The sequence below is a fragment of the Bos grunniens genome, chromosome 21, assembly GCF_055505025.1.
Source record: "Bos grunniens cultivar Pamir isolate PY7600 chromosome 21, Bosgru_T2T1.0, whole genome shotgun sequence".
In the NCBI taxonomy this organism is placed as follows: domain Eukaryota; kingdom Metazoa; phylum Chordata; class Mammalia; order Artiodactyla; family Bovidae; genus Bos; species Bos grunniens.
Genome location: NC_141185.1, coordinates 32,481,969 through 32,504,673, shown reverse-complemented (window position 1 = coordinate 32,504,673; position 22,705 = coordinate 32,481,969). Strand labels below are relative to the sequence as shown.

The 22,705-nt window shown below is 34.9% G+C and overlaps 1 long non-coding RNA gene across 4 annotated transcripts in view; it reads left to right on the top strand.

The window, feature by feature from the left end:
* The window catches only part of LOC147349339 (uncharacterized), a 415,290-nt gene that overhangs the window by 341,051 nt on the left and 51,534 nt on the right, over positions 1–22,705 (top strand). For 3 of the 4 annotated variants that reach the window (XR_015150374.1, XR_015150381.1, XR_015150369.1), the window contains one exon: positions 21,681–22,076. The exons of the other annotated variant lie outside the window; for it this stretch is intronic. This is a non-coding gene — a long non-coding RNA (uncharacterized LOC147349339). Of the gene's footprint in view, positions 1–21,680; positions 22,077–22,705 lie in introns of those variants that run through there. 4 annotated transcript variants of the gene reach the window in all.

Here is a 22,705-nt window from a genome sequence, read left to right as displayed (position 1 = left end):
ACTGTCATTCTGTAGCATTTCCAGCTATGCCTCTGATATATGTGTGTGTGTGTGTGTGTTGTGTATGTATATATATACACCAGATTATATATATGATTATTTACTTTCTAAAAATGCAAATGGTGTGTGTGTGTTTAGAATGGAAGGGTGGCCTACTGACATAGGAGCTTCTTTGATTATAGTAACTGGTATCATCTACATAAATTCAGGTTTTTCAGAACATTATAGGGGAAGAGAATGAAAGAACTGTTAAGTAAACAGATATAAGAAACAGGATTGCTTGATGTCTGCGATGGTTTCACAACAAACAGTTTCATACATGACAATATGTTCTACCAGGTTAATGAGCCACGGTTTTTCTAAATGGTAACTCTCCAGAGTTTTGGAATTGTTGCTGATTAAAATAGAAGAAAGAAAAGATCAAAGAGAGAATAATGAGACTTTTATTGTTGTTTACATTCTTCCACTCATAATCTGTCATAAATTGTAACTATGTATTTTTTAATAACTATGTTAGCTAGTGTTTTTTGAGGTTCTTTTTTTTTTTTTTCTGTCACAGTACAATGAACTTTAGTTTGGAGTTCTGGGCTGTGTCTCTTATATAAAGGAAATCCTATATTAACTGGTATTAGGCCAATTAGCTTGTATTAATAACTGAATTAAACTTCCTGCACAGCACCCTCATTTCACCCCAACTAACTGAACTGGTTTAACAATTTTGATATTATTTGGGAATTTTTCTGAAAATGATCATAAATGATTAACTCATTTAACTTTATAAAACAAGGGATGCTTGACACAATCCTCCATGCTTGTTTTTTTTTAGCGGGGGTGGGGGGCTGATGTGGGGAACAAAATGATTTTTGTATGGATAATTTAAAATACTTTAGAACTTCAGATTGTAAACTATGTCTCCAGGTCACTATGTGGTCTCCTGATTATTAGATGGCGAGGTCTAAATTCATGCAATTGTAAAATACACTATGTAAGCTATATTTGTATGAGCTACTTATTTTGAGTTCAGAGGATATTTAGATTAATTCCTTATATTCCAGGATGATAGCTGGATTCTAGTTAAAAAAAAAAAAAAAAAAACTCCTAAAAATAAGCCATTTAATACACTATTACAAGGTCCTGGCATCTGCCATTAGAAAAATTTGGGGAAGTTCTCTTGCTCTTAATGGTTACAATTTAATTATATTTCCACTCTTTCAGGAATTTATTTAACTTGGGTGATTTTAGATACTTGCATTTTACACTTGAAAAAATGAGACTAATAGTCCTTAGGCGACATGCTCAGGAACATGTAGAAAACTAAGGAAAATAAACAGAATTCAAATTCAAATCTTTCTATAAACTTTGTGTTTAATCTGACCAGACCATTTTCCTAGGATATGTAGTTATTTCAATTAACTCCTGGCTTTATATTATGGGATGAGGGTCCAGGAAATTTAAGGACACTGATAGCCTGAATATACGTGGAATGGTGGGTAGGAGAAAAAAAAAATGAGATCTGGAAACAAAAAGGAAAAATTAGAAGAGGAGACTGAAGGTGAAGAAGGCTCAAGATAAACTACCTCATTCACAATGCTTTTACAGGAAAATTCAACCCATAAGTGAATAAAAATGATCCTAATGCATAAAGAATTAATTTTTTGGAGCCATGCTCATCTTTTTCATTTCCTACAAGTTGGATTTCACTTATGAGGTGTGATATCAACTCTTAGGAGAAATAAGTGTTTAATTTGCATAAAGAGGTTCATAAGTTAACACACCTGGCTTTATTCACACCATTTGAGGAAATATTTTCTCTCTCGATGCTTTTAACTGTGGCTGACAAGCTAAGAGACTTCCACTCACTCCCCCAAGAGAACACAGTTAGGAAGATAACTTTCTCAGTTTTGCTCCCTCACTTCTCTTTCTCAAGCAGTGAACTGTCAGATTGGTGAGGCTGAGGAAAAAAGTCCAATGTGTTTCTCAGCCACTGTCTCTTTTGGGAAGTCTGTTCCCAGTTCATTTTAATTATGTTCCTTAATTTAGTGAGTTTATCAGGACAACTCTTTCCCCTGCCATGTAGATTCTCTCATCTGGGTGTGGATGTTTATTTCTGCGAACAAAATGGTTAATCTGTCCATCCTGCATAGTTTGATTCACTTTTGTAGGTAATATAGCTGTTCATGTTTATGACATATTCATGCATTTCTTCAGAAGGATGACTCTTAACTGGGTATTTGGGTATTACCCCAAACCTAAAAAGATATAGTGATATATCTCAGTTTTTAAGGTGCTGCATAATATTTTCCAGTCTACCAATTATATTCATCTGAGTTGTTTCCAACATGTTCTGTGTACTCTGCTAAGTCGCTTCAGTTGTGTCTGACTCTTTGTGACCCTAGGGACTGTAGCCCACTGTGGGATTCTCCAGGCAAGAACACTGGAGTCAGTTGCCATGCCCTCCCCTAGGGGATCTTCCCGACCCAGGGATGGAACCCACATCTCTTAGGTCTTCTGTATTGGCAGGCACGTTTTTTGCCACCAGCGCCACCTGGAAAGCCCTATAAATTGGACATTTGATTCAAAACAAGTAATGATGCAAAAACCTTCTTGTTTATAATTTGGCATGCTTTTGCAAATATGTTTTAAATTAAATTTTGGGATTAATGGTTGAGTTAAATCATACATGCAGTTTCACTTTTGCTCCATAGTACCATATTTCTGTGCAAAATCACACCAATTTATAAAGCCACAAGCAAGAGTGTTTCTTTGTCACATCCTCACCAAAGCTTGATTTTATAAACTGCTTTAAAGTTGTTTGACAGTGTGATGGACCCTTATCTCTTTTATCCTTTCTTGTTTTTAATTTTCTTATTATTTTTAATGGTTTATTTTGGCCACATGTGTATTTTTGGCTTTGGACTTTTTCATTTCATTTTAATCTAGTTTTTTTTTTTTTTTTTCCTTTTCTGTCTCCTTGATGGACTCTTATTTTATTGTATTAATATTCCCATTGCATTTTGCTATAGAATTATTCTTAGGGCAGTTAGTCATTTTGTTTGATTATGTTTTATAGAATGAATCCCAAATCTGGTGCTTGCATGCTGTTTTATGTTCTTTTATTGCCTTGTCTTCTTACTGTAAAATAATTTCATACTTGCCATGATTTTCAGCTTCCTATACTTAAGATGGGCAGCTCTTTCACTCTGACCTATTGTGGATGAATTTGTCTCCACTTTTTCACATTGAGCTACAGTTTAAGGATAGGATTTTTGGAATGTGTCTATGTTTTCTCTAGCCTGATTGTATACAGAATAGATGCATAAACTCAATGGGTGTGCTGCTGCTGCTAAGTCACTTCGATTGTGGTTAAAGGGCCTGGACTCTTGTGCCTACCTCTGAAATGTCATTAAAACCCCAATGTAAGGGCATGTTCCATCTTTCTGGGAGGAAGTTTTGTTTCCTTGAAGATATAGGATTGCTTTTGAATCACTTCCCTAATTGAACATGGAGCCATTCAAGGCCTGGCTTGTATCCCCAAGTCATCTCAGGTGTCTCCATTGCCCCACTTCACCAGTCCCTTCCTGGCATTTCTCTCTCTGTTGCCTAGTCCAGACCTTAGTGGAAAACAAATATTTGGTTGAAAAGGAGTTTGATGTCTTATCCTGCAGCAAGGACAACCTGTTTATTCAAATCTTGTATCTGCTTTTTCTCTTCATTATGCTGGAGACATAGATTCTGGGGATATTTATCGTGGTACCTCATTTCCGAATCTTTCTTTCTTTACAACTTAGAGGCATCAGAATGATAATCTATAACTACTTTCCTGCTTGTGATAGGAAATGGAAGTTAATGTTTCATGGAAGTTATCAGGTATCTCTCAGGCTGCCTACACAAACCCTCACTTTACCTGTCTTTAAAGCATCATTCATAAGATGTTTTCTGCATTTTTTTTTTACAAAACAAAGATAAATACCATATGTTTTCTTAAAACCACATTCTCCATCACTATTTCTAATATAGCCTGAATTTGAGAATTAAAACTCTACTCAGATGCTGGTTTGATAAGAGGCAGTTTTCTTTATATTCCCTTTATGATCTTTTGTTATGCATCCTCTGTAGTCATGCAGGTGAACCCCATACTGTCATTTCCTTCTGTCTTTGCTTCCCACTGAGGTTCATCCTCCAATAGATCTGCACATACCCTCTTCTCAGTACATTGAAAACAAAAAATAGAACCCACAACAGACACTATCAGAGTCAATGAGAACTGCTTTTGAATCCTGGTTTGTCATCTACTTATTATTTGAAATGCATCAGATTACTTAACAGCTCTGAGAAATAATTCCATAAAAGTCAAATAACCATAATGATATTAATAGAAATTTTGTGATGAGTAGGTGAAATATTTAATCAAAGTAGTGATAAACACTTGAACAAAAATATGCTTTCCTCTACTCTCCATTTCTCTATGTCAATTAATTTTTTGTCCTGTATTTCATTTTATGTAAATGCTGCTTTCCTTTTATACAAATGTTTTTATATACACTATGCAATCTGAAATGTGCAATGGACTGTGATGTTCACAGTTTCATCTTTAAAAAGTTAGAAATATATCATTTGCTTATATTCTTAAAATCTGGTTGATATGAGTGAAACTTTTGGATAGCTGGGAATGAATTTTTGCTCTAATCCACCTGTGAAAAAACATCTACATTTTAGTACAAAGCAATCTTTGTAGAAGGGTGAACTGCTCTGCAAAATACTTTTAAAAAAAAGGTATTTGGGTTGCAAACATTAACAGAACACTGACGTTGCTGAGATCTTAAGCATTTAATATATAAACAAGTGTCACTTTAAATTATATTTCCTACTACCTGAGAATATTGCCAGAAGAGACTAACTTTTGATAGCAGCTGTTAAAATTTCTATTTTACTACACCAAGCTGATTTGTATGCTGTATATTTTAACACATACTACAGTTATATGATTTGGGTATGGAATAAATTAAAATATATATATGATGGCTTTCCAGGGGGCTCAGTGGTAAAGAATCCACCTACATGCAATGCAGGAGACTCAGCACACAAAGATGAAGTCCCTGGGTCCTGAAGATCCCCTGGAGGAAGAAATGGCAACTCACTCATATATTTTTTTTTTCTCACTCATATATTTTTATCTCGGAAATGCTATGGACAGAGAAGCCTTGCAGGCTACAGTCTATGGTGTCACAAAGAGTTAGACAGGACTGAGCAGGCAAGCATGCACTCACACACAGTTATATGTTGTGTTTGCTTCCATCAACGAAAGCACATTGGAAATTAGAGTTTTCATTATGATTTTTCTCTTTAATATTTCAATTTTATTTCATTGATCTGAAATTGCTTTAGAAAACAAACTTAATTTTTTTTACACTTTTTTCTATAATTTTTGTCAGCTATGCTTCTTCTACCTTCCAAAGTTTTTCAAGATAGTTTGATCAGCGCCATAAAGATTTAGTTTGAAAAATAATAATGAGTTTCTATAATCTCAAATTGCCAACATCTGCTGGATCATAGAAAAAGCAAGAGAGTTCCAGAAAAACATCTATTTCTGCTTTATTGACTATGCCAAAGCCTTTGATTGTGTGGATCACAATAAACTGTGGAAAATTCTGAAAGAGATGGGAATACCAGACCACCTGATCTGCCTCTTGAGAAATTTGTATGCAGGTCAGGAAGCAACAGTTAGAACTAGACATGGAACAACAGACTGGTTCCAAGTAGGAAAAGGAGTTCATCAAGGCTGTATATTGTCACTCTGTTTATTTAACTTATATGCAGAGTACATCATGAGAAACGCTGGACTGGAAGAAACACAAACTGGAATCAAGATTGCCAGGAGAAATATCAATAACCTCAGATATGCAGATGACACCACCCTTATGGCAGAAAGTAAAGAGGAACCCAAAAGCCTCTTGATTAAAGTGAAAGTGGAGAGTAAAAAAGTTGGCTTAAAGCTCAACATTCAGAGAACGAAGATTATGGCATCCAGTCCCACCACTTCATGGAAATAGATGGGGAAACAGTGGAAAGAGTGTCAGACTTTATTTTTCTGGGCTCAAAAATCACTATAGATGGTGACTGCAGCCATGAAATTAAAAGACGTTTACTCCTTGGAAGGAAAGTTATGACCAACCTAGATAGCATATTCAAAAGCAGAGACATTACTTTGCCAACAAAAGTTCGTCTAGTCAAGGCTATGGTTTTTCCTGTGGTCATGTATGGATGTGAGATTTGGACTGTGAAGAAAGCTGAATGCCGAAGAATTGATGCTTTTGAACTGTGGTGTTGGAGAAGACTCTTGAGAGTCCCTTGGACTGCAGGGAGATCCAACCAGTCCATTCTGAAGGAGATCAGCCCTGGGATTTCTTTGGAAGGAATGATGCTAAAGCTGAAACTCCAGTACTTTGGCCACCTCATGCGAAGAGTTGACTCATTGGAAAAGACTCTGATGCTGGGAGGGATTGGGGTCAGGAGGAGAAGGGGACGACAGAGGATGAGATGGCTAGATGGCATCACTGACTCGATGGACGTGAGTCTGAGTGAACTCCGGGAGGTGGTGATGGACAGGGAGGCCTGGCGTGCTGCGATTCATGGGGTCGCAAAGAGTCGGACATGACTGAGCGACTGATCTGATCTGATCTGATAATCTTAAAAAAAATATTTTTCAATGCTGAGTTATGTGAGTTTCTGCATCTTTGGTTTTTTTTGGTTGGTTCTTTTCCCAAGAAAACAATGTAGTACTTAGTCTGCCAGTAGATTCACTTTTACCAAGGAAAAGTGAAACCAAGCTTTACTAAAGTCCAGGGAATCTGGATGGAAAATCTGGTTACAGATAATATTAAAGCATCTTATATTTTATGGTTTTAGTTTTGGTTTTCCTCCTTTTAGTAGGATATACAGTTGTCCATCAGTATCCCTAGGGGATTGGTTCTGGGACTGCATTTGGATACCAAAGTATATTGAGTTTAAGTTTCGATTGTATAAAATGGAACAATAATTGCATGTAACTTATGAACATCCTCCAGGATACTTTAAATCATCTCTAGGTTATGTATAACACCTATTACAATGTAATACTATGTAAACACAAAGTCAGTGCTATGGGAATAGTTGCTGGGCATGCAGAAAATTCATGTTTTACTTTCTGGATGTTTCAGGACACTTAAAATATGAAATTTTTGATCCATGATCAGTTGAAATTGCAGCTGTGGAACCTGTGGGTATTGTGGGCCAATTGTGGGCAAGGCTCCTCTGTCCATGGAATTTCCCAGACAAGAACATAGGAGTGAGTTGCCATTTCTTCCTTCAGGGGATCTTCAGGACCCAGGGACTGAATCTTTGTGTGCTGGGTCTCCTGATAGACAGAGTAACTGAAGAACTATGGATGAGGGTTCGTGACGTTGTACAACAGGAGGCAGTGATCAAGACCATCCCCAAGAAAAAGAAATGCAAAAAAACAACATGGTTGTCTGAGGAGAACTTAAAAATAGCTGAGAAAAGAAGAGAAGCTAAAGGCAAAGAGAAAAGGAAAGATATACCCATTTGAATGAAGAGTTCCAGAGAATAGCAAGGAGAGATAAGAAAGCCTTCCTCAGTGATCAGTGCAAAGAGACAGAGTAAAACAACAGAATGGGAAAGAATAGAGATCTCTTCAAGAAAATTAGAGATACCAAGAAAACATTTCATGCAAAGATAAGCACAATAAAGGGCAGAAACGGTATGGACCTAACAGAACCTAGAATAAACCCCACTTGATCATAGATCTCTTAATATATTTTTAAATTTAATTTACTAATATTTTGTTGAAGATGTTTTACCTATCTTTACCAGGGAAAATTGATCCATAATTTTCTTGTGATGTTCTTGACAAGCTTTGGTATCAGGATAATGCTAGCCTTGTAAAAAAGTTTGGAAATATTCTCTTCCCTTTTTTAAAAATAGAATTTTAGAAGAATTGGTCTTACCTCTTTAAATGTTTGGTAGAATTCACCAGTGAAACTGGTTGTGGACTTCTCTGTGTTGGAAAGTTTTTGATAACCATTTTAATCTCCTTACTAGGAATCAGTCTATTTAGACTCTCTCTCATCATAATTTTGTCTTGGTAGGTTGTATATTTCTAGGAATTTATCCATTTCTTCTAGATTGTCCAATTTGCTGGCATATAATTGTATAATCTGTTTTATTTCTGTAGTATCATTTAGAACACCTCCTCTTCCATTTAATAATATAAGTAAATGTATCTATTTGAGTATTCTCTATTTTTTTTTAATAAGTCTAGCTAATGGTTTTTCTCTATTGTTTTCCATTTCAAAAAAAAACTTTTAGTTTCATTTATCTTTTCTATATTTCTACATTCTATTTTTTTCCTTCTGCTAATTTGGGGTTTAATATGTTTTTCTTTTTCTAATTCCTCAAAGTGCAAAGCTGGGTTAGGCTCTATATTTTTGAGCCTTTTTGAAAGTACGTAGTACATATTACAGTTCTTATTTCATAATTCTTTATATATACATATGATCGTCTACATCTGAGTACAGAGATAGCCTCAATATTTGGCTGTTTTTATCAAGATATGTTCTAATTTAATGTGAATGTGTTCAGTTGTTTTTGTTTATTCACCAGTAGAATCCTATGTTGAACTTACCTTGTTAAGGGGTAAACTGAGACATATTAACATTTTCAGGATTTTATTTGTGCAAACATTGATTCAAATCCAGTGGTTAGGAGCACTTCCTGACAGGATCTAAGGGAGAGGTTTTTATAGAAAAGACTTGAAGCAAGGAAAGGATATTATTTGATTGGCTACAGCTTAAGCAGTTGCCTTATTTGGGAAAGCTTAGTTGGTGGTCTGTGATTGATTGATTGATTTTTAGCTTTCATTTTTCTCAGTTTTGAGTGCATTGACTTCGGCTTAGGTTTAGATTTGATTTTGAAGCTGCCCAGGTATTAGAGTCACCCCAGTGTATTAATTTCTTCCTTTAGTTACTTTCACAGCCTAATGTAGCTAGTGCCCATACCCCAGTATAACCCTATATAGAAAATCCACTCCAAACAGATTATTTATATAAATATAAAAGAAAATATATCATTAGTGCTTCTAAAAAGTGCTAAGAATACATTCCTGAATTATGGTATAGAAAGTTTTATTTTAAAGAATGCATAAATCACTAGCCATACAGAAAAGGAATTAGGGACTTCCCTGGAGGTCCAGTGGTTAAGAATCCACATTTCCACTTGAGTAGCAAAAAAAAAAAAAAAAAAGGAATTAATATATTAGATTCCATTTAAATTAAAAACTTCTCCAAAGACAGCATTAAAAAGAGTAAACATGAAAGCTATGGACTGAGAAAGGTATTTGCAATGAGCAATGTGTGTAGATGAAAAATAATTCAATGAACAAAACCTTTCTGAATCTCAAACATTTATAGTTGAGGTCAAATTTTACACATTTTCAAAGTTTTTAAAGAACTCTTATTTTAACTTTACTACTTTAGCTTTCCTAAAAGTAGATCAAAAGGAAGAATGAAGATTGAACTGTATAATGAGCAGTTAACTCAATAACTTTTAATGACCATAAAAAACGGATATGTCCAAGACTGGAGCACAATTTCATCCAGGGTCATAAAAGTCTATTTTATGTGCTGTAAATCTCACAGGAGCTGTGAAGTATGTGTCCCCTCTCCCGGTCTAAAACCTTGTGGCTTGTCTGATTGCCCTTTACGATGAGTGAGGTTAATATCTCTTGCCTATAAAATGTCTTACCTATTTTATAAGAAATACTTATAAAGGAAGAATTTGAACTAAATATATTTGCTAACATACAGCTGTTTATTCAATTCCTTTCAATTAAAAAAGTCTTATCCCCAAAGAACCAAATTCTTTGTATTCTTAAAAAAAAAAAAAAAAAAATTGTTTCATAGTACATTTGAAGTAAATATTTCAAGTTTAATATCAATTAATGTAATCAAATATTGCTCTTCTCACTAGCAACATGAGGAAAGATAATTTAACATGAATTTCTGGAAAATTTTTTTTTAAATCTGAATATATCTATAGTTTAAAAATCTAGGTAATTTGTGTGGAAAAAAAGGATTTATTTTACTCAGATAATGTCTTCAGTAATTTATTTCATTCTGCATGTTTCAGACTGCTTCTGAAATTAAGCTAGCGAAAGATATATGAACATCTGACATACAAAAATCATCCTGACCGTTCTTTATCAACATTTTTGTTAGCTAAATATAAACATTCTATTAACTATAGGAGGAGAACTCTCTAATAGTTTTAAAGTATATATCCTAGACAGTGAGAGAAAGCTGTTTTTTGGCTATTATTTCCCATAAAATCTTTTAAATATTGTTTATTATAGCTACTATTTATGATAATGATGTTGTATGCATTATTACAGCCCTGTATTTCAGTAAAATGCCCAATAAATGTATTTTAAAAATGCATTCTGCTCTAACTGCTTGAGATAAAATGTTGCTGTCATTTTACTGAACTGCGCAAGCACATAAACGTGGCAATAATAAATGTTTTAAAGTTTCTAAAGCAGTGAATGGTAGGAAATTAATCTGCATCATCACAGCCTCTTTCATAACAACCTTTTTTAATGAGTCAGATTCATCTATTCCACTTTGATGGCAGAAAGTGGATCATTTCTTGAAGAGATTTGTCAGCATAAAGAGCAGTATGAATTGTCCCTGTACTTTAAAGGTCTGAAAATAGGAAATAAAACTTTTCAATTTAGTACAGAATATAACTTTTTATCTACCTTGGTTTCTTCAAAGATCACAGATTCATCATTTAACCTAGAACACGATGTTCCAAATGTGAAAAGGAAAGCATTCTAAAATTAATGTCACAAGGTGGTCTTTGTTCCAGTGAATTTCCAGCAATTCCCTTAATCAGCATATGTCCTGATCTTGCTGCTGCAAAGATGGAATGGAACAACTAAGATCCGTAGAAATAATAACTATTTATCATATGACACAGAGATTTCAGGACAAGAACTATAGTCCTGACTAAAATCTTCCAGTATATTTCTAATATAGTCACATTATATGAGTAATGTGTTACATAGTGCTTTTAGCCCTTTGCCTACTTGGAAATATTTCTTTATTTTCCTGATACATAATGTAATTTCTTCATGCTTTCCTAATGAAAGAATTCCACAAATCCTTGATCATCTGAACAAAGGCACTGGATTTAGCCCTTTACATCTTGTTTTTCACAAAATCCATACACCTTAAGTTTATTAGGCTTCCCAGGTTTTATGGACTCTGTTAAATTATTTTCTAGAAATTTATTACAACTGTGTGTAGTGATCATTAGGGTATTTTTCAAGTTTTCTCCTTGTTCATATTTTATAAAGGACTGATCATATTTCCTCAACTCCTTTGCAATTAAGCTTGCTCACTTTGGACTTAAGCTTGACTTGCTCTGGAAAATGGCATGTGAAATACTTGAGAGCCAGATTCCATACCGTCTATCCACTTTTCTTATTTCATTTGTCAAGTACAGAAGTACATGTTAAAATGAAGCCTTTACTCGCTTAGCTTTTTGAGTTGATAACATATTAAAGCAGAACTCTCTGCATTGCTTGTGTAGCATGAACCAGAAATATTTACTATTTTAAGTCTCTGAGCATTTTTTTGGAGGGAAGAGGGTCCTTATGCACTAATGTTTGGGCTATCTTCACTCATACTGTGTGCTTTCATATCCTTCACAGTGAAAATATAATGATAAGAAAACTGTGTATTTCTTTTTAAAAATACTTTTATTTATTTACTTGTCTGTGCCAGGTCTTAGTTTTAGCATGTGGGATCCTCAGCTGTGACATGCAGGATGTTTTAGTTGTGGCATGCTAGCTCCTAGCTGTGGCATGTGGAATTCAGTTCCCTGACCAGGGACTGAACCTAAGCCCCCTGCATTGGGAGCATAGAGTTCTAGCCACTGGATCACCAGGCAAATCCCTATATATTTCTAAACAATGCTTGTTTTTCTCCTTGGTAGCTATGAGGGTTTTAAATTTTAAAAAAGAATAAGGTAATATTAAGTAATAATAAGGTTCAATGTAAAATATACCATTGATATTTAATGTAAAGTAAAAGATTTAACACATTTCTAGAAGCATATAAATTACAACTCGTGTATTTAGAGCTCTGAATTATGAGAAAGTTAAGACTCAGACTCTGAATACTTCTTACTGAAGCTTCTAACAATCTATGCTGTCTTATTTCTAATGTTTTCAAGAATAGAATATTGCAAACCAGAAATTAGGATTCATCATACTGACAGTTGCTGGAATGGAAATAAGGGGAAAAGATTCAAATATAAGTCAAAAGAAATAAAAAGAACACTGAAATTATCATCATTTTGTACAGGGCAAACATCCTTTAATATCTCAATAGGTATTTGGCAACTGTAGATGTAAAACAGGTAAGCTTCTATAAATATTCTTTTTCTGAGATTAAAGATACACTGAATTACAGTCACCATCCCTAATTATCGCAACTTTATAGTAAGTTTTGGAATCAGGACATATGAGACCTCAAACTTTGATTTTCTTTTTCAAGACTATTTTGGCTATTTAGGCGATTGTGCTTTCATATGAACTTTAGGACCCTGTATTTTACTTCTAAAAGAGTTATCACTGCGATCTTTATAGCGATTACATTAAATCTGTAGATCATTTTGGGTGGTATTGACATCTTAACAATATTAAGTTTTCCAATTCATGAATATGGACTATCATTCCACTACTTTGTATCTCTTTTCTTTCAGAAATGTTCTGTAGTTTTCAGTCTTTTTTGTCTCTGTGATTAATTTCTAAGTATTTTGTTCTTTGTGATGCTATCTAAAATGGAATTATTTTCTTAATTTTCTCTTTTGAGTATTCATTGTTAGTAAATAAAAAATATAAGTGATTTTCATATGTTGATTTTGTATCCTGCAACTGTGCTGAATGTGTTTATTTGTTCTAACAGCTTTTCTTGTAGAATATTTAGGTTTGTATACATAAAAGAGCATGACATCTATGAACAGAGATAATTTTACTACTTCCTTTGCATCCAGATGGCTTTCATTTCTTTTCCTTGTCTAATTACTCTGTCTTAGGATCTCCAGGACTGGGTAGGCTAGAAGTGGCAAGAGTGGGCATCTGTACCTTGTTGCAGTCATTCATCATTGAATATGAGTTCACCTGATTTTTTCCATTTTCTTTTGGTAGTTTGTATGGTATGTTTTCCTGTCATTTATAATTACAATGTCTTATTGTAAGATATACATCTTATAAATAGGATATCTTTAAAAATATTAATAACTGACATTATTTTTGTGATTATATCTTTTGTTTTTACATATTTAATATTATTGCTGAATTATTTAATTTTAATTTCTAATTTTTCAAAATCATTCTATTTATATCAATTTTTCCTTATCTCTCTTTTTTAAATTAATCAAATACTGTCACTTTTCATATTTTTCTCTATTAACTTTTTTTAAGTATAGAATCAGCTAATTTTACCTTCTGTAAGAGAGTTTATTCATTCTTTTCTGTACAATGGAATAGAACTGACCGATTTAATCAAATTAGATTGGAGTTTAATTGTGACATGGTTTCTGTTTTGACAATATTCTTTTTACCTCTGTTTAACTATGTTCTTTCTGATAATTTAAATTACATCCTGTGACTTCGCTGTGATTTCTAGAGCTACTAAGTCCTTAAATCTAATATTTATCTCTTAGATTTCTTGAAAAAGTTCTAGAATATGCTTGTTATCATGTCATCATTAGTAATATTGTCAGTTTCACTCTTAAATGTGTTAGTATTATAACCACCCTTATTTTTGTTATCAAATTTATATAGCATATAAAACCTAAAATGGTTTCTCATAGTAGCTAAAGCCAGAATTTCAATGAGCCCTGTATTTAATAAAAATATACAAGTATTTATATATAAAGAAAATAAAATTCATACAGAAAAACTGGAATTTGTAGTGCTGAAGAATTGGTGCTTTTGAACTGTGGTGTTGGAGAAGACTCTTGAGAGTCCCTTGGACTGCAAGGAGATCCAACCAGTCCATCCTAAGGAAATCACTCCTGAATATTCATTGGAAGGACTAATGCTGATGTTGAAACTCCAATACATTGGCCACCTGATGTGAAGAAGTGACTCATCTGAAAAGACCCTGATGCTGGGAAAGATTGAAGGTGGGAGGAGAAGGGGATGACAGAGTATGAGATGGTTGGATGGCATCACCAACTCAGTGGATTGAGTTTAAGTACACTCTGGGAGTTGGTGATGGATAGGAAAGCCTGGCGTGCTGCAGTCCATGGGGTCACAAAGAGTCGGACATGACTGAGTGACTGAACTGAACTGAACCGAAAGAAAACTGGTATACCTGGTACATAAATAAATTCAACTTAGTCATTTAGCTCATGCAACTTACATTTGTCAAAGCTAAATGATGTGTTATATCTACATATTATATTATATAACATTTGCCAAGGTTATATAGGCTTCCCAGGTGGTGCAGTGGTTCAGTAGTAAAGAATCTGCTTGCTAGTGCAGGAGATGCAAGAAATGCAGGTTGGATCCCTGGATCAGGAAGATTCCCTGGAGTAGGAATTGGCAACCCACTCCAGTATTCTTGCCTGGAAAATACCATGGACAGAGTAATCTGGCAGGCTGCAGTCCGTGGGCTTGCAGGGAATCAGACTGATTGAGCAATAGAGCACACACATGAGGCTATGTTACATAGGAAGTAGTCTGGCATTTTGTAGATGCCAAATAATTTAATTCAGATAACAAAAATTTTGCTTTATTTTTCTTTTACCCACATTTTTCACCTGAGAGAAATGATTTACAGACAGGTTAAGAAATATGCCCCAGGTTGCAAAGAAGTAAATAATAGAACTGAGGTTGAAACTTAGGAAGACTAGTGCCAGGATACATTCTCTTAACCACTATACTATACAGCCTTGCAATACATTCATGTCTGTATATGTATGTGTATGTATGTGTATGAGATATATGAGTTGCAGTTTTATGTATACTTCCTGCTAACTAAAAAATACCTACTATATACTAATAAAAACTTTAGTTATGGTAACAAAGATAAGTGATTGCCACAAGGTCATAATATTGTGCTGCTTAATTTATCTTTAAAAATAGGAGATATTTTAAAATATACTAACAGAATAATTACCTAAATATGACATTTTATGTTGTGAGCCAGTGCTGCTATCTGTATCTCCCTAATCTATAACCAGAAGCAATCAAAGACGAAGAACAAAAGAAACCTAAGGTGGAGTGATCTTTGGCGTTAAATCTTCATGACTGTGGAGAATGTGATAGATATAAGTGAGTTATCAAATATCTCCACAGGAGTGAAGGCAAATGCTATTTCAGTCCTAAGCATACAGCAGTGAGCACTCTGCTTGTGTAAGAGCACTTATTTTCAAGTAACTAGAGAGACTGCAGTCATATTTATGTAGAGATCACACTACACTAGCACTCCTGTTGAGTAAGTTTCAGTGGAAAGAGTAAAGATGCTGGCAGTTTGAATTCCCCCATGCAAAGTAATACTTGAGAGATTGTTTTGCTTTACTAAAGTGCTTTTTTGCAGGGCTGAGGAGAATACACACTAAATGCCTAGAGAATCAGACCTATAGTAACCAGTGAAGATGAGAAGATACTATATCTTTTTCCAGTGTCTTAGATTATCTTTGAGATACTAAGTTGATAGGAAGCTCCAGGATCATTTCCAAACAGTAACGTCAAATAGAAAACCACAGGCTGACTAAAATAACTTTATAGGAGCTCTGGAAACCAGTCAGAAGTCTACAGCAACTAAGCAAATGCCCAAAGAAGACAAAGTAATATTAAAAATGGTAGGAAATATCAGAGCATTTTTATTTGCCTTGCTTCGTTGCTTCCTCGGTGCTACATAAGTGTGAAGAAGTGGCTCGAATCGAAATTCTTTCCCTCAGACCAGAAAATGTTTGCAGGGTTTGTAATATTCTGACCTGTCTGTGGGCTTTCTAAGGGACTGGTATGTATCCTTCCTTATGTGGAGGTCAGGTAGGAATGGCATTGTTAAAATCTCAGACTAGAAGTAATACAGGGATGGTGGATAGTACAGAACATAAAAGTTGAAGGACTGAAGACTCAACAGCTCCTTAGGGACAAGAGATAATGAGCAGAGGAATACAATAGATCATTTAGGACCCTGAAAAAATGCTGGGTGAAACTCTTTGGGAAATTCTGTCTTTTTAAATCAGCGGAGGGAAATTGGAAAAAACTGTGTGCGCACACACACACATACATATCCAGATAGAATATATGGATATGTATATTACACCTGAGAAGAAATTGCACCTTTATATCAGGCTAATCTTGAAACTTAAGATTCAATTAATTAATAAAGTTCTTCACACCAGACTGCAAAGGCTGGGAGAGTTTGTTACTTCTTAAATGTCTAATTTTCAACAAAAGATTATAAGGCAAAGAAAGGAACAAGGAAACATGGCCCATTCAATTGAACAAAATGAATCTTTAGAAATAGTCAGTGAGGAAACAGACACTAGACATACTAGACAATGACTTAAGAACAACTCCCTTAAAACACTTAAAGAGCTAACAGGAAACATGCATAAGGATTAAAGGAAATTTTTTTAAAAATTGTGAACAAAATGAGAATATCAACAAAGATAAATAATAAAAATAAACACAAATTTGGAGATGAAAAATATAATAATTGAAAAACGTAGTGGTGGTGTCCATCATCAGACTTGCACATGCAAAAGAAAAAGTCAGAAACCTTGAAAACATATTAGTTAAAATTTTTGAGTTCAAAAAGCAAAAAAAAAGAAAAAAGTTAATAGAGTTTAAGGGATCTTACAACAACAACAACACTATCAATCAGACTACTACACACATTATAGGAGTACCAGAAGGAAAAATGATACAGAAAGAAACAGAAAAATTATGTGAAGAAATAATGACTGGAAACTTCCCAAATTTAATGAAATTTGTGAACATAAGTTTCCAAGAAACATAACAAATCCCAAGTAAAATAAATCTGAAAACCCATACCAATAAATATTGTAATCAAACTGCCAAAAGCCAACAACAAAAAGAATATTGAAAGCAGGGGGAAAAAGTGACTAATCACATATAACCGATTCCCAATGATATTATTAATGGATTCTCATCTGAAATCTTGCAGTCCAAAATTTAGGGGGATGACATTTTTTCAATGCTGGAAGAAAAATACTGGCAGTCAGGAACTATATCTCTGGCAAATTCTCCTTCAAAAATGAGAGGTATTTGACATTCCTAGATAAACAAAAGCTGAGGAAGTCCATTACCATTAGATCGTCCATACAAGAAATGTTAATATGAATCTAAATCAAAATAAAAGGACACTAGGCAGAAATTTGAAGCAAATTAAGTACATTGATGTATGCAAAATCAGTGTTATTATAATTTTGGCTTTAAACTATACTTTTTATTTTTTACAGCATGTGAAAGTCAAGTATATATTTTTAAAATCTACATTATAATTGCATAACATATAAATAAGTGTTTTGTGACATCAATAACAGAAAGTGAAGGAGTGAAGCTAAAAAGAAGTGGATGTTTGTATACCATTAAAGCTATGTTTTAAAATAAATAAATAAAACTAAGATCATGGAATCTGGTTCCATCACTTCATGGCAAATAGGTGAGGAAACTTTGGAAACAGTGAGAGACTTTAATTTGGGGGGCTCCAAAATCACTGCCGATGGTGACTGCAGACATGAAATTAAAAGACCCTTGCTCCTTTGAAGAAAAGTTATGACCAACCTAGACAGTATTTTAAGAAGCAGAGACATTATTATACCAACACAGGTCCATCTAGTCAAAGCTATGTTTTTTTTCCAGTAGTCATGTACAGATGTGTGAGTTGGACTATAAAGAAAGCTGAGTGCCGAATAATTGATGCTTGTGAACTGTGGTTTTGGAGATGACTCTTAAGAGTCCCTTGGACTGCAAGGAGATCAAACCAGTCAATCCTAAAGGAAATCAGTCCTGAATATTCATTGGAAGGATTGATGCTGAACCTGAAATCCCAATACTTTAGCCACCTGATGCGAAGAACTGACTCATTGGAAAAGACCCTGGTGCTGGGAAAGATTGAGGGTGGGAGTAGAAGGGGATGACAGAGGATTAGATGGTTGGATGGCATCACTGACTGGATGGACATGAGTTTGAGCAAGCTCCAGGAGTTGGTGATGGACAGGGAAGCCTGACATGCTGCAGTCCATGGGGTGGCAAAAAGTCGGACATGACTGAGTGATTGAACTGAAATAAAAGCTATGTTGGTATCAATTTAAGATAGATTTTTATAACTTTAGGATGTCATCTAAACCCTGTGGAAACCACAAACTTATGTATATGCGTACACACACAGAAACACAAAGAAATAAGAAAGAAATCTAAACATGTCACTACAAAAAGTCAACTAAATACACAAGACAGCAGTAATGAGGGGAAAGAGACCAAGAGGCTATAAATAATACAGGAAACAAAGAAAATGATAAAAGTAAGTGCTTCTTCATCAGTAATTAAATGTATTAACCCTGCCATCAAAACTATAGTTTGGCAAAAATGTATAAAGATTCAGGATCCAGAGTTATCACACAAAGCACACTTTAGATCTAAGAAAACCATAGATTGAAAGTGAAAATATGGAAAATATATTCCCTGTAAGTAGTTAAAAAAAAGAGAATGAGAACAGGGATGGTCATTTTAATATCAGACAAAATAAATTTTAGATAAAAAAAGATTTTTACAAAAAGTAAAGATGAACATTGTATAATGATGAGTGTCAATTCACCAGGAAGGCTATAATAATATATGCATGAAACATCAGGACTCCAAAAATGTGAATTAAACATTAACATAATTGAAGGGAGGGAAAAGAAAAAAAGCTCTACAATAATAGTATGAAACTAATGTCCTACTCTCCATAGTGGATAGCACAACCAGAGAGAATATCAAAGTGGAAATAGAGCATTTGAAAAACACTATAGACCAATTGTCCTTTATCAAGCCCATCTTTGCATGAAATGTTCCCTTGGTATCTCTAATTTTCTTGAAGAGATCGCTAGTCCTTCCCATTCTGTTGTTTCCTTCTATTTCTTTGCTTTGATTGCTGAGGAAGGCTTTCTTATCTCTCCTACTATTCTTTGGAACTCTGCATTCAGATGCTTACATCTTTCCTTTTCTCCTTTGCTTTTCACTTCTCTTCTTTTTACAGCTATTTGGAAGGCCTCGCGAGCCAGCCATTTTGCTTTTATTCATTTTTTTTTCCATGGGGATGGTCCTGATCCCTGTCTCCTGTACAGTGTCACAAACCTCCTTATGCTAACAGGAGCAAAAGATATTAAGAGGTGGCAAGAATACACAGAAGAACTTTACAAAATAAAATCTTCACGACCCAGATAATCACAATGGTGTGATCACTCACCTGGAATGTGAAGTCAAGTGGGCCTTAGAAAGCATCACTACGAACAAAGCTAGTGGAGGTGATGGAATTCCAGTTGAGCTATTTCAAATCCTGAAAGATGATGCTGCGAAAGTGCTGCACTCAATATGCCAGCAAATTTGGAAAACTCAGCAGTGGCCACAGGACTGGAAAAGGTCAGTTTTCATTCCAATCCCAAAGAAAGGCAATGTAAAAGAATGCTCAAACTACTGCACAATTGCACTCATCTAACACATTAGTAAAGCAATGCTCAAAATTCTCCAAGCCAGGCTTCAGGATTACTTGAACCATGAACTTCCAGATGTTCAAGCTGGTTTTAGAAAAGGCCGAGGAACCAGAGATCAAATTGCCAACATCCTCTGGATCATCAAAAAAGCAAAAGAGTTCCAGAAAAATATCTATTTCTGCTTTATTGACTATGCCAAAGCCTTTGACTGGATCACAATAAACTGGAAAATTCTGAAAGAGATGGGAATACCAGACCACCTGACCTGCCTCTTGAGAAACCTATATGCAGGTAAGGAAACAACAGTTAGAACTGGACATGGAACAACAGACTGGTTCCAAATAGGGAAAGGAGTATGTCAAAGCTGTATATTGTCACCCTTCTTATTTAACTTATATGCAGAGTGCATCATGAGAAACTCTGGGCTGGAAGAAGCACAAGCTGGAATCAAGATTGCTGGGAGAAATATCAATAACCTCAGAGATGCAGATGACACCACCCTTATGGCAGAAAGTGAAGAGGAACTAAAAAGCCTCTTGATGAAAGTGAAAGTGGAGAGTGAAAAAATGGCTTAAAGCTCAACATTCAGAAAACTAAGATCATGGCATCTTGTCCCATACTTCATGGGAAATAGATGGGGAAACAGTGTCATAGTTTATTTTGGGGGGCTCCAAAATCATTGCAGATGGTGATTGCAGCCATGAAATTAAAAGACGCTTACTCCTTGAAAGGAAAGTTATGACCAACCTAGATGGCGTATTCAAAAGCAGAGACATTACTTTGCCAACAAAGGTCCATCTAGTCAAGGCTATGGTTTTTCCTGTGGTCATGTATGGATGTGAGAGTTGGACTGTGAAGAAAGTTGAGCACTGAAGCATTGATGCTTTTGAACTGTGTGTTGGAGAAGACTCTTGGGAGTCCCTTGGACACAAGGAGATCCAAGCAGTCCATCCTAAAAGAGATCAGTCCTAGGTGTTCATTGGAAGGACTAATTCTAAGGCTGAAACTCCAATACTTTGGCCACCTCATGCGAAGAGTTGACTCATTGGAAAAGACTCTGATGCTGGGAGGGATTGCGGGCAGGAGGAGAAGGGGACGACAGAGGATGAGATGGCTGGATGGCATCACCGACTTGATGGATGTAAGTTTGGGTAAACTTCGGGAGTTGGTGATGGACAGGGAGGCCTGGCGTGCTATAATTCATGGGGTCACAAAGAGTCAGACACAACTGAGTGACTGTACTGAACTGAACTGACTGGTAGACCAATTTTATGTAACAGTATAAAATAGCAGAGTACACATTCTTCTCAGGTGCACATGGAATATTCTTCATAACAAACAGTATGTTAGGCCACAAGACAAGTCTTAGAAGGAAGGAAAGAAGAATCTAAGGTGAGTAGTTTAGAGGTCTTCAACTTCTGCTAAAGGCTATATGAAGAAGTCACAGTTTCTGCAGAAAACTAGTAACTCTGGGATGCAGCTTTTTAAAACAATAATTTAAGGGCACTTGAAATGTATGATAAATGGAATATAAAAATATGAAATAATTCTTCTTCTTAAAAATTCTTGCAGCTTTGTCTAAAAAACGTGTTCAGTCTTTGTCAACCTTCCCCATCCTTCTCCCATTAGCTCATTAGATTCTTGGCTGAATGGCAAACATCTGTAGTTGCCAGAGGTGGAGGATTCAATTTAGAATGAAGGACAGAAACCAGTGTCACTAGTCAAAACAGGGAAAACCTGAAGTTTTCCAGTGCATTTTGGGATATTTGTTAGATTATCCAGAAATTTAATAGGAAGAATCTGGAAGTAAGAAATCCATAGGATGATGATAATGTCATCACAGATCCCTGGCTAACTGATTAACTGTTTGTATGTTGCAGAGATCCAAGAGGGCACAACAAAATATGAAACTCAAGTAATACTTGAGAAATGGCTGCAAGTTTGAATGCTTTCTTCAATCAATGTATGGCTTCGTCAGCAGAGTTTGAAGTATCTGATCACAGGTCTGCTGAAATATTTGCTGACCATTAAACTATGCAAACAAAGGTCTGATCCTTCATGAACCAGGCTAAAAAATATAAATTAAAATTATAAAATCTGATGAGAGACATCAGCTTGGAGGAAACAATGTAGGGGAAACAAATACCACAATATAAGTCTAACCAAACTAGCAGAACATATAAACAAACAGAAACCTCAGTGATAACAAAAATCACATTCCAAAGCTGCTAGAAACTACTTTCTAAAATATTTGATATTCAACCAAAACTAATAGACACGCAAGAAAGACAAAGGAGATTTTTACCCACACTATAGATGATAAAACACTCAATAAAAGCTGACTTTTAGGACACCTAGATGTTAGATTTAGTAGGAAAAAAAAAAAAAAAAGACTTTAAAGCAGCTCTTGTACATATATTCAAAGAAAATAAGTAAGTTGTGTTTAGAAAATTTAAAGATATTATGGAAACAATGATTCAACAAATAAATATCAGAGAAATGGAAATTAATAAATAGAGCCAAATGAAAAGTTCTAACTTGAACAACAGTTGAAATGAAAGATTCACTATATATGTGTAACAGCAATTTTGTGATGGCAAAAGTAAAAACCAGTGAATGTAATGTAGATCAGTGGAAATAATCCAATCCAAAGAACAGAAAGAAAAATCATCAAAGAAAATAAAGTCTCTAAGACCTCTGAAATGGCACGAAGCTGTATATGTATAATGGAGGCAGTAGATGGGGATTAGAGAGAGAAACGAGAGCAAAAATATCTGAAGGGAAGGAAATATAAGGAAGTCCAGGTATCCCTCTTGATGTTTTTAGCCATATGAAGATTTAAAGTGGTTTGCTAAACAGTCATATATGATTCAAACTGTGTGTGTGTGTGTGTGTGTGTATATAC